This window comes from Portunus trituberculatus, chromosome 15, assembly GCF_017591435.1.
Source record: "Portunus trituberculatus isolate SZX2019 chromosome 15, ASM1759143v1, whole genome shotgun sequence".
Classification (NCBI taxonomy): Eukaryota; Metazoa; Arthropoda; class Malacostraca; order Decapoda; family Portunidae; genus Portunus; species Portunus trituberculatus.
The window spans coordinates 15,488,629-15,503,628 of record NC_059269.1 but is presented as its reverse complement, the minus strand read 5'-3'; positions in this window follow the sequence as shown (position 1 = coordinate 15,503,628).

Here is a 15,000-nt window from a genome sequence, read left to right as displayed (position 1 = left end):
CTTAAAAGGTCAGTGCACTACGTGGTGTGGTGGTGGTGGTGGTGGTGGTGGTGGTGGTGGTGGTGGTGGTGGTGTGAGGGGGGGGATGGAGGTTGTGGTTGTGATAGGACGAGTGGCAGTAGGATGAGTGGTGGTGGTGGTGGTAGTGGTGGTGGTAGTGGCGGTGGTAGTGATGGTAATAATGATGAAGGTAGTGATGGCAGTGGTGGTGGTAATGATGATGACGTTCATTATGCTCTTCCTTCACCACCACCACCTCCTTCTCCTCCTCCTCCGTCTCCTCCTCCTCTTCCTCCTAGTTATGATGATGATAGCTTTCAATCCGTTCCTCTTGTTAATAAGTTGGGAAGACGAAATCAAAGCTGGCGAGGAAGTAACTGCTTATAACAAAACATAAGAAAAGATAGACAAAAAAATAAGGGAAAAGAAGAAAAAACGACCATGAGAGTGTCCAACCACAACAATTACACCTGATAACAATGATAACACACCAACTCAACTCAACACCAGCTGGCAGTTAGGGTTTAGTTAAGGTTTGATGAGACATTAATAATCTATGCCCTTCGACAATCTTCTCCATCTTCAATTTTCTCAAGCAAGTCTCATTCTAAGCGGCTCCCAGTGGGTCTGTCCTGCCTCGGTGTCATTGCCCACACAAGACTCAGCAGGTACACAGTCGAGGTCAGAAGTCGAGTAACCTTCTGCTCTCATTTCCACTGCACTACGTGTCTTCCCTGATTCTTTAGCTCATACGTCTGCTGATAATAAGACCCGCCAATCGCTGGATTCTAGGATCAAAGAACTTAATGCAGAGGAAATCCTGCATTGTAAGTTGGGACCAAAACTCACAAGAGATGAAGGGACAAACATCACAAGATACTTAATTGGTATCAAAACTCACTACTTCAGGTTGCTATTCCACTAAGACACGACTGCAGTGGAAGTGATTATGTGTTCCTCGATTATCAGCCACGACTAAACGCAGAATTGATCAAGGGAGGAACAGCACAAGATACACAACTGATGTCAAAACTTCCCCGCTCCAGATTGGTGCTGCTCCACTAAAACACGACTGCAGAGCGACTTGTACCTAATTAATGCTCTCTATCAGTCACTGGGCATCTGACAAAACTCACAAGAAGCAGCTGCTAGTAATAAATGCGTTACATGACAAGATTTCGCATCCCGGCTAAGGAGGTGAGGACTGAGTGAGCATGAGACTGTGGGCGCCTCCTGCAGCAAGGGAGAATGACCCAACGATTTATGAGAAGCGAGGAATATGAATCTTGTGAACATTGGAGAACTGGTCGCCTGATAAAGGAATACATTAATAATATCCACTGATGATGATGATGGTGGTTGGTTGATGGTGGTGATGGTGGTGGTGGCGGTAATAGTAGTAATAGTGGTATTATTATTATTATTATTATTATTATTATTATTATTATTAGTAGTAGTAGTAGTAGTAGTAGTAGTAGTAGTAGTAGTAGTAGTTGTAGTAGTAGTAGTAGTAGTTGTAGTAGTAGTAACTGTATTATTATTATCATTATTATTATTGTTATTATTATTATTATTATTATTATTATTATTACTATTATTATTATTATTATTAGTAGTAGTAGTAGTTGTTGTTGTTAATGATGATGCTGTTGTTGTTGTAATACTGCTACTACTGCATCATAAAATCGTGGTGTGTGTGTGTGTGTGTGTGTGTGTGTGTGTGTGTGTGTGTGTGTGTGTGTGTGTGTGTGTGTGTGTGTGTGTGTGTGTGTGTGTGTGTTATTCAAAGCCCCACGTAGCGACTTTAATAACGAAATACGAAGAAGAAAATAATTACTAAGCAACGGAAGGAGCAAGTTGTGACCTTCGTGAACGCAAACGAGAGAGAGAGAGAGAGAGAGAGAGAGAGAGAGAGAGAGAGAGAGAGAGAGAGAGAGAGAGAGAGAGAGAGAGAGAGAGAGAGAGAGAGAGAGAGAGAGAGAGAGAGAGAGAGAGAGAGAGAGAGAGAGAGAGAGAGAGAGAGAGAGAGAGAGGGTTTAGGGTACACGACAGTGCCTTCCATGTTCCTTTGTATAAAGTTATGTTTAAATAAAGAGAGAGAGAGAGAGAGAGAGAGAGAGAGAGAGAGAGAGAGAGAGAGAGAGAGAGAGAGAGAGAGAGAGAGAGAGAGAGAGAGAGAGAGAGAGAGAGAGAGAGAGAGAGAGAGAGAGAGAGAGAGAGAGAGAGAGAGAGAGAGAGAGAGAGAGAGAGAGAGAGAGAGAGAGAGAGAGAGAGAGAGAGAGAGAGAGAGAGAGAGAGAGAGAGAGAGAGAGAGAGAGAGAGAGAGAGAGAGAGAGAGAGAGAGAGAGAGAGAGAGAGAGAGAGAGAGAGAGACTTAAAAACATAAAATCAGTAGGGAGTTTTAACCTAAAGTAGAAAAAAAAAAAAACGTGTAAAAAGGCCTCGGAAATTAAGTTTTTGTCATGGAAATTCAAGGCCAGCGAGAATCTTTACAACTCACCGGATGGAGGACGAACAGCTTACTTCTTTCTTTAACACACCGATGAAAAAAAAAAAAAGAAGGAAATACGAAGAGGATTAAGAAAATGACGGAAAATTGTAGAAGAAAAAGCTTGGTAAAGAAGAAATGCTAAAATATTCGGCTCATTCTATACTCTACGTGTCTCCCTGGTACTGAATTGCTCTCCATTTGTGTCTTGTCATGGTGTATCCTGTGCTGAATTTAATGACAGTGATAATGCTGTGGTATATTTTGTTGCTCACTATTTTTTTTTTATGTAAGAGAGGAAACTGGCCAAGATCAACAAAAAAATATTAAAAAAGGCCCACTTAATTGCCAGTCCCCCTGCAGGTCAAAGAGTCAGTTGAAAGAAAGGGGTAAATGTCTTGAAACCTTCCTCTTAACCCTTCTAGTACTGAAACACATTTTACCGTGTCTTTTAGATATGATTAAATGATTTTATATATATTAGGAAGGGTCTATGGTGGTCAAAAGATTAATGGCCAGAGTCTTCACTGTTTAAATCCCCACATAAGTTTCTGAAGTTATATAAAATCGCTAAATAATAACCAGAATGAATGTGAAAGCGTAACATGGCACTGAAGGGATTAAATAAAAGAAGTCAAGTCGTAGGAAGATGGAAATACAGAAGCAGGTAGAGAGTTCCAGAATTTACCAGAGTATACCAGATTACTAGGATACACTGAATAAGACTATAACATTCTGTCTCTCTCTCTCTCTCTCTCTCTCTCTCAGAACAATAGCACCACTTCTAGCACCATCACCACCACCATAAGACCGTCATCAGATAAAAGGCTCAAACGACCACAAAATTACGCCATGAATCATCTGCCTTACTCACAATATTGGATGGAACAACAAAGGCAATTCCCACACCAAACAAGATCCGCGGACACGTGAGCAGAGAGGGAGGATCGGGAGGAAGAGAAGTAGGATAGGGGTTTAGAGGAGAAAGAAACTATAGGATCTTACTCTGAAAACACATCCACACCGCATTTCTACAGTATTTAAAGGATTCTGTTCCAATTGAAACTGCTCAGGATCTAGAGAGTGTTTTTATGATTCTAGTGACAGATTAGCAGGATTTTTACACTATCAACTCTAGGAACACTCTCAAGAACACGGTTGATCATGTTTATGGCGGTTAAAAATAGTTGTGGTGAGAGAGAGAGAGAGAGAGAGAGAGAGAGAGAGAGAGAGAGAGAGAGAGAGAGAGAGAGAGAGGGTTGTGGGGCTAGATAGTCAGACCAGACGAGGCAGGGCAAAGCAAGTGGAGAGAGCTGGCACTGAAGGAGAACCTCAAGAGCAGGTCCTCGTTCCCTGAAGGTGCTTGACTCCCTTGTCTAAAGTCACCCAAACACGTCGCCTCCGAAGGTTATATAACTGTTTCCCGCAGGCGCCAATTAGATTAGAAAGTTTTTGAAGGTTATGTAATATAGTAGAGGATAAAATTTTTCCCCTCCGTGTGTTTGATGATAAAGATTGGTGTAGAAAAGAGCTTATTGGTATCCTGACATGTTAGTTATTATGAAGTAGCCTTTGAAGGTTAAGTACGGAGGTGAGGGGTAAGATTTTACTCGGGTTTAATACGAGGATCAAAAGGCAAAGGATATATTACCGCTTTAACATATTGCCTCTTCAATTAGAGAGGAAGTTCTGTGGAGATCATTTAATCAAACAGAGTAGAGTTCGCTCCTCAAATGTAAATAGATATATAAAAAAAACACACTAAAATTAATACCAGTTGTCAGGTTATCAATATTAATAAACCAAGAATACTGAAGCTAACACAGAGTTCGCTTTTGAACTGTAAAGACTGAAATAAGGAAAGAGAGAGAGAGAGAGAGAGAGAGAGAGAGAGAGAGAGAGAGAGAGAGAGAGAGAGAGAGAGAGAGAGACGATAAAATCAATCTCAGGGTTACCAAGTTACAAATATTCATCAATCAAGACAACTAAAAGCAAACAGTTCGCTTCTCACGTAAGAACATACACAACAAAAAAGCCAATAGAAGAAAAAGACTCATTATAATCAATCTCACATCAGGTTATAAATATTCAAGGAGAGAAGAGGGAGGGAGGGAGAGAGACAAAGAGGGAGGGAGAGAGGGAATACACAAACTTCCCAGGTGCAGAAAGAATATATCATCATTACAGCGTCTCTTTCTAAATGACGAAGATAACGACGATTATACCAAGTGATGCTAATACTGACATTCTTACCAAACACAGCTATGAATGGTTCCCAACGTGTCTGTTCCTCAAATCCTGCCAATGACGTACTGCAGCTATTCATGGATGGGAGAGGGAGGCGAGGGATGGAAAAAATGAGGAGAGAAAATAAAAGGAAGAAAATGCAGGCGGAGTAAAAATTGACAACTGGTTAAACATGAGGAAATGAAATAAAAGGAAATGAAAATACTGCACTGAGTCAAGTGATAGAATATAAACAGCAGAAAAAAAAAGAAAGGCAAGCTGAGTAAAGATAAATGTGAGGAGTGTAGTTAAACAGACGAAAGGAAAAGAAAAATACAAACAAAATAATGCAATGAATAAATGATTAATTCAACAAATAAACACATACGTACATTCATTCATTCACCATTCACAACCTCCATGCATCCAACATTTTCCTAGAAGCGTTAGAACAAAATACATGAAAAAAAACAAGCTTACAATCTTTTCTTCGCATACTCAATTGATCTGAGCTATAATTTACACACACACACACACACACACACACACACACACACACACACACACACACACACACACAGACAGACACATACAAAAAAGCAACAGAGCCTTGAGAGTTCAGGTTCACTCTTATACCTGAGTCCCCACTACCAGATGCAGCCTTTACGTCGATATTAGAGAGATTTACCTTCAGATTAACGTTGATATGGTTACGGTCCTTGCCTTTGTACACTTGCAAGAAACGAGAGTGATTTTATAACCGAGCGAGCTGTCAGGAAGTGGCAAGCAGGAGAGGAGAGGAGAGAGAGAGAGAGAGAGAGAGAGAGAGAGAGAGAGAGAGAGAGAGAGAGAGAGAGAGAGAGAGAGAGAGAGAGAGAGAGAGAGAGAGAGAGAGAGAGAGAGAGAGAGAGAGAGAGAGAGAGAGAGAGAGAGAGAGAGAGAGAGAGAGAGAGAGAGAGAGAGAGAGAGAGATTTATGAGACACTCGCATCTCTCATTTCTATCTCCACAGGTTTTATTTCAGTCAGACCTTGAACCTGTGAGTGTGGTGCGGGGAGGAGAGGAGGGATAGAGGAGAAGGGAGAAGGAGGAGAAGCGAGAGGGTATGAACAAAGACTGACATGCTTTGTAGACACCTTGCATCATGTTTTTTTTCTATTTTCACGCCACATTGAACAGACGCACTGAGACAAAAGTGCTTAAAGAAATTATATGTGATAAAAAAGATAATTTAAGCATTGAATAGCGAATGGCAGCGTTATCGTGTGGAGCAGGTGAAACAGAGCATATTAAAGGTGAAGACTCCTCCACTGGGTTTCTAGTCTCACCTTGCATAGCTTATACTAGATCTCAGGTGGTGGAGTTAAGGACATGCGCTGGACCTTCACGTGGCCTCAGCGCTCATCTCCGTCTCATTGTCTTGAGTCTATGGTCCGTATTCTGAAACGCTTTTGCTTTGCTCTCTTACCATCACTACTTTCCAAAGGCTCTAGTTGAAGATAGCAGTGTTTCAATCCCTTCAATACTAGGACGAACTTTTTACCTTGATTTTTTTGGGTATGATTAGACGATTTTATTTGCATCAGCAAGGGTCTATGGAAGTCAAAAGATTAATGGCCAGAGTCTTCACAATTTTAATCCCCCACATAAGTTTCTAAAGCTGTTTAAAATCGCCAAATAGTAAGCAGAATGAATATGAAAATACGTCATGATACTGAAAAGATTAAGAGTATTTTTATGGTTCTAGTGATGGATTGGCAAGGATTACTAGTTTATCGTATGGAGGAACTGTCTTGAAAATCCGGTTAGTAGTTTCTGTGGCCTTGGAAATTTGTCGTAGTGAGAGGGGAAGGCGTTTCTGAATGTGGGTGTATAGTGGGTGATGTTCCTTACTCTAAAACACCGGGCCACTTGTCACACCCGAGTTCCCACTGTTTATTTTCCGAGTTTTTACAGGTATCCAGTTATCGATCGACGCGAGAGAAGGATGAACAGCTGGGTGAGTTACGCAGTGATTGTCTTTGCTTACATTAAAACTGTGGCCCGTGGATAGCCATACACACTAGCCACTACAGAAAGGCGTTAGGGTATACCTCATGTGGGTGTTGAATAGCAAAGAAATGTTGCGTTTTGATATGGGTTGTTTCTTTCTCTGTTCACAATATCTCACAACATTCGCATATCAATATTCAAGCTAAGATGAAAATGCTCCCTTGTTAATTTTCTGTCAAAGTATCTAAGGAACGTAAGAGTGTAAGAAAATAATCTAAGCAGCAACAAACCATCAGATCAACATGTGGTAGTCCTAATAAGAAGCATGTCTACTTATTTCCACATATCATCCTCATCCTTTAATTCGTCTAGTGTCCTTTTTAAAACACCCGAATAACTCAGCACTAACAACCTGATAACTTAGTCTATTCCAGTCATCCACATATTTTGAGAACCAGTTCCATCATATCCTTTTAGAATCAAACTCTAATCTTGAACCAATTCCTTGTCCTATCCTGACTGCTGACCCTGAGGAAGTAGGAAAAGTTACGAAGGGAGGGAGTGAGGTACAAGAACACAATAGAGAACAGAACTATACAGAGAAACAAGGGGAGTGAAAAGATCTAAGGCAGCTCGAGGTTCGTGTTTCCGATACCTGGTCATCAAGGGAATAGCGAACCTAGGTGAATAAAAAGTCAAGGTGGTAATTAATCAGCTCAAGGTAATTAGTGTCTCCTGTAAGTCCCCCGCATAGGAAGAGGAACGTGGTGAGCATTGTAACATTCTCCCTTTATCAATTTCTGCCTTCCTGTTTCATCCCTGTTAAAAAATATTAAGACCTTGCACTTTTGAGATACTTTTTCTTTCTAATGGCATTTAAAAGTGATTTTTTTTTATTACAAAGTTTTTATAAGAATCCCTAGGTAGCCTTTGTCTTTTTATAACAAGGTCTACTTAATTTGATTTGCATACGTAGACACTTTGTTACCTCTTACACACGTCAAATCATTTAAGTTTTTTTTTCTATACCTTCCTTTTGTTAGTTTCATTAAGTAAGGCTCTCGATTCGATTCGGGAAAGTGACTAACTGACTGACTGATTGACCGACTGACTGTATGGACGATTAATTCACCTCTGACACCACGGAATGGGAATGTAACGCCACACAGTGAAAAATTGAAAGATAATAATAAATAAATCAAAACAAAAAGCACCAATCCTAGAAGACTATTCAAAATTCAATGTCAAATCCCTATAACCACAAGAGGATGCATTACTTTGTAGGCACCAGGCTTACTCAGCACAAATCATGAAACCAAGGTTCTGGGGAGTCACCGTCACACCAGTGCCCCTTACACCTCGCGGGCTTGTTAGGGCACCAGGATGTGGCCGTTCCGTTGTCCCTTGAGCCTTACAAACGGCGCCCTGAAGGACATCGAGGCCATAAGAGATAATCCAGCATTGGCATCAGTGTAAAACCCCAAGTGCCCTCCAGGATGTGCAACTGCCAACCACGTCAGCAGACATCGAAGTAGGACGGGTGTGACGCACGTAGAGATGACCATGAATGGCATTTCTTACCGTGTCATCACAATGGGTCTACATAACACTGCATATGATGTAAGGGTTCGCTGTGGGGTAGCGGAATTGTATATTCAGCAATAATATCAATACGTAATGGATCTAGAATCATGAAAAATCGGGAATATACAGTGAAAAGAGCTCTAATGAAAATACTGATTCATTCTCTAACGGTTGTCATAAGGAAGGTCTCTACCACTACTACAACTACTACTACTTCTACTACTACTACTACTACTACTACTACTACTAGTACTACTACTACTACTACTACCAGCATTATCAGCAGGTGTAATAGCAGCAGAAGGCAGCAGAAGTAGCAACAGCAACAAAGGTCATCACCATCGCTATCATAATTATATAATCCTCATTGTTATGATTTTTTAGGAGTGGAAGGGAGGGAAGTGGATGAAATTCCGGAACAGGATGCAACACACACACACACAGAAACCACCCCCTATCTCTCTCTCTCTCTCTCTCTCTCTCTCTCTCTCTGTGTGTGTGTGTGTGTGTGTGTGTGTGTGTGTGTGTGTGTGTGTGTGTGTGTGTGTGTGTGTGTGTGTGTGTGTGTGTGTGTGTGTGTGTGAGTGTGTGTGTGTGTGTTTGTTTGTGTGTGTTTGTGTGTCTGTCATGCACTGTAAATAATCAGAGGCACAATGGCATGACATGAAAACATGATATCCTTGAATGTATCATGATCTTTTCATGCCATTGTGCAAAAAAGGAAATGGCTGGGAGAGGCGCGCTCAATGGCTCCAGTACACCGGGATTGCCTCCTCACGTGAAAAACTCACATTTCCTCGCCGTGCTTTCGACCTTGACCAAAATGAGCAGAAATATGAAATAAACGGATGAATAAACAAACGTATAAAAATAAAATTCATAAATAAATAAAAATACTTAAACATAAATATTTCTTGTGTTTTTATGTCCTTAATTACAGAAGAGTGAGTCACTATGGAGCTTTAAAACAAGATAAATATATAGGTATGGATGGCAGGTGGATGCTTTATGGAGGCCTTCACGTGCAGCCCTACTGACTCCAAGCTTCCCTTGTATTAAGTTCTTATGATCTTATAATTACATCAGCCGGTTTTCAGAGCAGCAGCGCGGCCTCTGACACTTAGCACAGTGAACATTCATATCTCACTCCTGCTTACACTCACGCCTAAGTAATAATAGCCTCCTTAGACCTCGTTCTCTGGGTATGAAGCGCAAGATCTTTATAACCTTAAACTTGTGAGGACCATTATTATTAAATTTAATCAAAAACTCGTCTTACCGGATTATTTTGCATATCTGGTTTTAAATGCTACCAAACTATTGATATTAAGGGCTGTTTAACATGAATTATGGCCCCATTGGAATATTTAACACGTACATAATCAAATTGTTTATCTCCTCGGTAACAGTTTGGCTTACTTCTGTTAAAGCGCCAAGAGATTAGTCACTCACTCACTCACACTCACTCACTCATATTTCCTCCTTTTATCAAGACTCACAAAGTTCAGCGGTGGTAAGTCTTTATTTGTTCATTTCAGAGAGAGAGAGAGAGAGAGAGAGAGAGAGAGAGAGAGAGAGAGAGAGAGAGAGAGAGAGAGAGAGATACATACATACATGCAACTCGAAATTGGAAGAAACAAAGACACAACTTATTCAAACAGAGACCACAGGATGCTACAAACACACACACACACACACACACACACACACACACACACACACACACACACACACACACACACACACACACACACACACACACGTATACACAACGAATACCACACAAATAAACATAAAAATAATAAAGAAAACCACGTAATTACACAAAACTCAACGTGGATGCAGAATACTTGACCCTCAGCCAATTGACACTGACATTATCGAAGGGGAACAAGTTATTTCCTTCGCAGAATAAGTGGGCCAAACAAAAACGGTTCCCGGGACTTCTTTGGGTTACGAGGCAGCTTGACACAGAGTTCAGAAGGGGACTCATCAGCATTCTGGGGGACACACACGTTATTTACGGCACAGACGGAAGAGAGGGTAGGGAAGGAGATAGGACGCGATGGAAGGAGAGGAACGGGGAGGGGAAGAGAAGGGGTTTACGGTAGAGGAGGAAGAGAGGGTAAAGAAAGATTAGGGGAGATAGAAGGGGGAGGAATGGGGTGGAGAGGGAAGGGGAGATTCTGAGAGAGGATATAAAAGAAAAACGAAAAAGTATTTGATTCGAGAAGAAAAACTACTGCTTCTACTACTACTACTACTACTACTACTACTACTACTACTACTACTACTACTACTACTACTATTTCCCCTTTAGTTCCATGACGTGTTTTCATATTCATTCTAGCTAATATTTAGTGATTCTATACAGGTTCAGAAACTTATGTGGAGGATTAACATAGTGAAGACTGTGGCCATTAATCTTTTGACTTAATAGACCCTTAATAATGTAAATAAAATCGTGTAATCATTCCCAAACTTAAGGTAGAAAATGAGTCCCAATATTGAAGAGGTTAATACTATTACTTATGCTGCTAATACTATATTTCTTCTTTATTCGTTACTTTTTTCTACCTTATCTAACACCCTCTCTCTCTCTCTCTCTCTCTCTCTCTCCACACTCCTGCCTCGGGGATGCCTGCCCATGATAAGCTACTTTGGTATATAATTTGTGGCAGATTTCCTTAATAAACCCTCGCACTTCCTTATTCCTTCACTTCTTTGTCTTCCTGCCTCTCGTTCTCATCTCCCCAGTGTCCACCTCCACGAACCATTATTACCCAGGATGTTATCATTGTTATTAGTTAAACAGGAAAGTGTCTCTTTGTCTGGCACTTACACACTGAGGAAAAACTTAATTTCTAGTGGGGTCTGGGAGGATTGCGTTGTGTTGGAAGACTGGTGGGTGATCAGGGAACGTTGTCTGAGGAGGAAGGTGGTCACGTGTGTGTGTGTGTGTGTGTGTGTCTGTCCTTACCTAGCTCTTATCTAACTAGAGGAGGAGGAGGAGGTGGAAGAGGAGGAGGAGGAGGAGGAGGAGGAGGAGGAGGAGGAGGAGAAGGAGGAGGAGAAGAGAAAAGAGCAGCATGGAAAAAAAATATGGTGATAGTATTAGTAGTAGTGGTAGTAATAGTAGTAGTAGTAGTAGTAGTAGTAGTAGTAGTAGTAGTAGTAGTAGCATTAATAGTACTAGTAGTAGTAGATGATTCAATAGCTGACAGAGAATATTCAATAAAAATACATGCCTTCTTCAGTAATTATCAATTTTTTTTTTCTTACAAGCAGACTGTGAAAATGTCCCTGGATGTCCCGTGATGCGTCTGTGGCGGCGGAAAATACTCTTTAGTTCCCCGTCCTGACTAATATTCCCTTCCTTGTAGTATATCTACTTACAATGGCCCACTTTTTTACCTTAGCCACTTCTTTGCCTCAATTTTTTTTCCCCTAGGTCCTTTTATTTCTTCCTGATCCCTTGTCTTGGTCCAACCCGTGCCTCACATGTTACTCTATGCCGTTCCCGCCTTTACATTTGCATTGCTGAATCTTCCTGCCTTCTGTTTCCTTTCACTCTTCAATTCCTGTCTTGTATCTACAGTGCCTTGTCTTTCTCCTGTTCCCTTTTCCTGTCTGATTCTTATCTTTCACCTACGGTCTTTCATCTTTTCCTGTGTCCTTTTTCCCCTGTCCAACCCCTGACTTTCATCTAGGCTGCTTTATCCTTTTTTCTTGTGTTTCCTTTCCTTATCAACACTGCCTTATGTTCTCTTACCCTGTTTAATTTCTCCCTGTCCCTTCGTCTCTGGCTTCTCAATAGTTAATATATCAAGAGGGGAGCACATTAAGAGCATCAGAAGTATAGCTTTCATTCTCATGAGCTTGTTTAAGATTATATAAAAAGAATCTGGCATTCAGTATTATAACCTGTCTGATAAAACAAGTAAATAATGTTCACTGTGCAAATCTGAGGCCATTATTTTGTGCCTGATTAAACAATGAATTAAGCAACAAAGCAATTCTTAAACAAACTCTAACGAAGCCCATTACAAAACGTCAAGGGATACTCTCAGAACTGACATACTCGCGTAGCCAAGAACAGTTTTCCTGATTAAGCAGCTAATTAAACAAAGAGACGATTTCTAACCCTTTTACCGCGATATGAAATGATTAACAGTACCAACGTGGTGCAAAAAATCTTTGAGTATCTAAAAGAAAAAAAGAATATTTAAAAAAAGAATAGATTTTTCCAATTTCTAGTCAGTTTATTGATTGAAGGTGGCTGTAGAACAAGTAAAATGTCTCAGAGTGGTTAGTGATTTAAGGAAGATATGCCAAATAGGAGTGTAAGATTTAAGACGCTCCAAAGTAATTAAGCAAAGAAGCATCAAGAAACAGATGTTGAATTAACATAAACAGACATCCAAATTGAGCCCTTCCAGTAAGCCAACATGATTAGAAAATACAATAAAAAAAAAAAAAATAGCAAGACAGACTGCAATGATCAATTAGACAGTTAAAAGGAAGGTATCGCCTTTTTTACCTTCAAATTTATCAAAACAGAACTTCAGAAGCAAAGCAATCTCATTCTCAATAGAAATTGCAGAAAAAAAGAGAAAAAAACATGTTGAAAGCTGTGTTTAAACGGGACTTTGGGTTCTACCTCATTACTCTCTCTCTCTCTCTCTCTCTCTCTCTCTCTCTCTCTCTCTCTCTCTCTCTCTCTCTCTCTCTCTCTCTCTCTCTCTCTCTCTCTCTCTCTCTCTCTCTCTCTCTCTAATGAGCTTCTGGTACGTGTTGCTTGATATAACCTCAGCATAAATCATCACCATGACTTTTTGCACAAGAATCTGAAACTCGTGATTATTAGCCAAGGCACCGCGGACTCACATTCATCCCTGTGTCTGCTAACGGTGATCTGCTTTTGTCAGGGTACGACGGGGCAGAGAAGAAGGAATAAGAAAAAGGGCTTAATAATTCAGTGGTCATAATGCTAAGAATAATATTACGTGAACTTTAGAAGCGAGGGATTGCTTTCATATGGCCACCTTTGCTCTATGATAATTACTACAGGTGACAAAAGTAACAAATGTCATTAAGATTGTTTTGAATGTCTCCCTTGCATATACATAGAAGGTAAGAAGGTGACTTGTAAACCTCCTCACACCTCTGTCCCCGCCATACATATTCACAGACAAAGAAAGGGTTAAAGGGTCTCTTGTGTGTTGAATGTTTACTGTTGCTTTTCATCGTGCTGAGATCTACATTGAATACAGATGTGGATATGCATACACACATACACGCATACAGTCACATCAACATACATAAATGGATGAGAATTCCCAGTAAATCATTCTTAGTCTATTCCCCTTCCTACAATTTTATTTGGTCACCCTTTCATTCTCTTTCCTTCTCCTCCTCTTTCCTATCAAACCTTCACATCTCCCATCCTCCACCTCCTTGCCTACTCCCCCCTCACCTCTCCTCCTTCACCACCATCACTCGTCCTCTCCGCCTCTCCGTTATGAAAGAATTGGGTAACACTGGGTTTTTGTTTTATACCTCCAGGTCTCTCGCTTTATTTCTTTAATTTCGTTGTTTTTATAGCGTATCTTTTTATCTACGCTGTCCATGTTACACACCACTTGTTTTTCTTTCGTCTGCAAGTGGTTTGAATTGCAGAAAGTCTCATTTTGCTTTGCGGGTTTTGAGAGTTTTCTTCAGGTCATCTTTTGTTTTACTGTTGCGTTGGTCTTGATCAGGAAAGAGTCAGTTATGTATTTTTTTTCCTCCTCTAACACCACGTTAAGAATTTTGATTAGTGTCGGATTACCTTCATTTGGTCCAAGCTCTTCCCTAACAGCTTGGCAAAGTTCACGTCTTCCGCTACAGTATTGTAGTCGCCTTGGTAATACCGTTGTGAAATGAGGTCTTATGTTGACTATATACTTTTCCTCCCTTTGACTTTAATCCCAGCATTGCGTGACCGGTTGCTGCATATGTTTTATTCCGGTCTTTAAATACCATTGTGATATTTGTTTACAAATGCAGAGGTTCGTTGTTGTCTGTTACTTTCTTTGCTCTCCCTTTCACACACATTTACTCTCTACCTGCTGTTCCATTTTTCTTTTTGCGCCAGTAGTATTCTTTCAACTTTCCCCCTTGCCTTCTCACTTGTGCCTTCACCTCTGAGCCTGAAGTAGAGGTGTAGGCGGGGCGGGTAGCGGACAGGAGACGCCTGAGTGGCGGGGCGTTGTCCTTACCTTCTACAGGAGTAACGGGACTGGGGTTGCCACCACTCGCCGGTCAGCGAGGCTTTCATTTCCATTTTTACTCCCTTCCTGAGACCTGAGTAATTGCCGAGACTTGTGTCGCAGCAGCAACTTCATGAAGTTTGTACATAACGTTATATGACTAGCAATGGGGGATTTGTGAAGCCTTTGAAAGGGTGGAAAGGGTTGCGTGTCGCGGGTGGCGGGAGGGAAGAAGGCAAACAGCGATGGCAGGTGTCGCCCGCCAGCCAGCCAGCCAGCAAGCCAGCCTCCGAGTCTTTGTTTCAGCGGGATTTTTATGACTAAACGCGTTGTCAATAAGCTCTCCTTTCCTGAGATTCCATTCAGAGGGAGACTTCCTTTCCTAGAGTTCGTGACCTCCAGCGTGTCTCCCGATGAGGGCAGCATCACAAGACAAACTGGAACTGGCGCGTTACAGTTA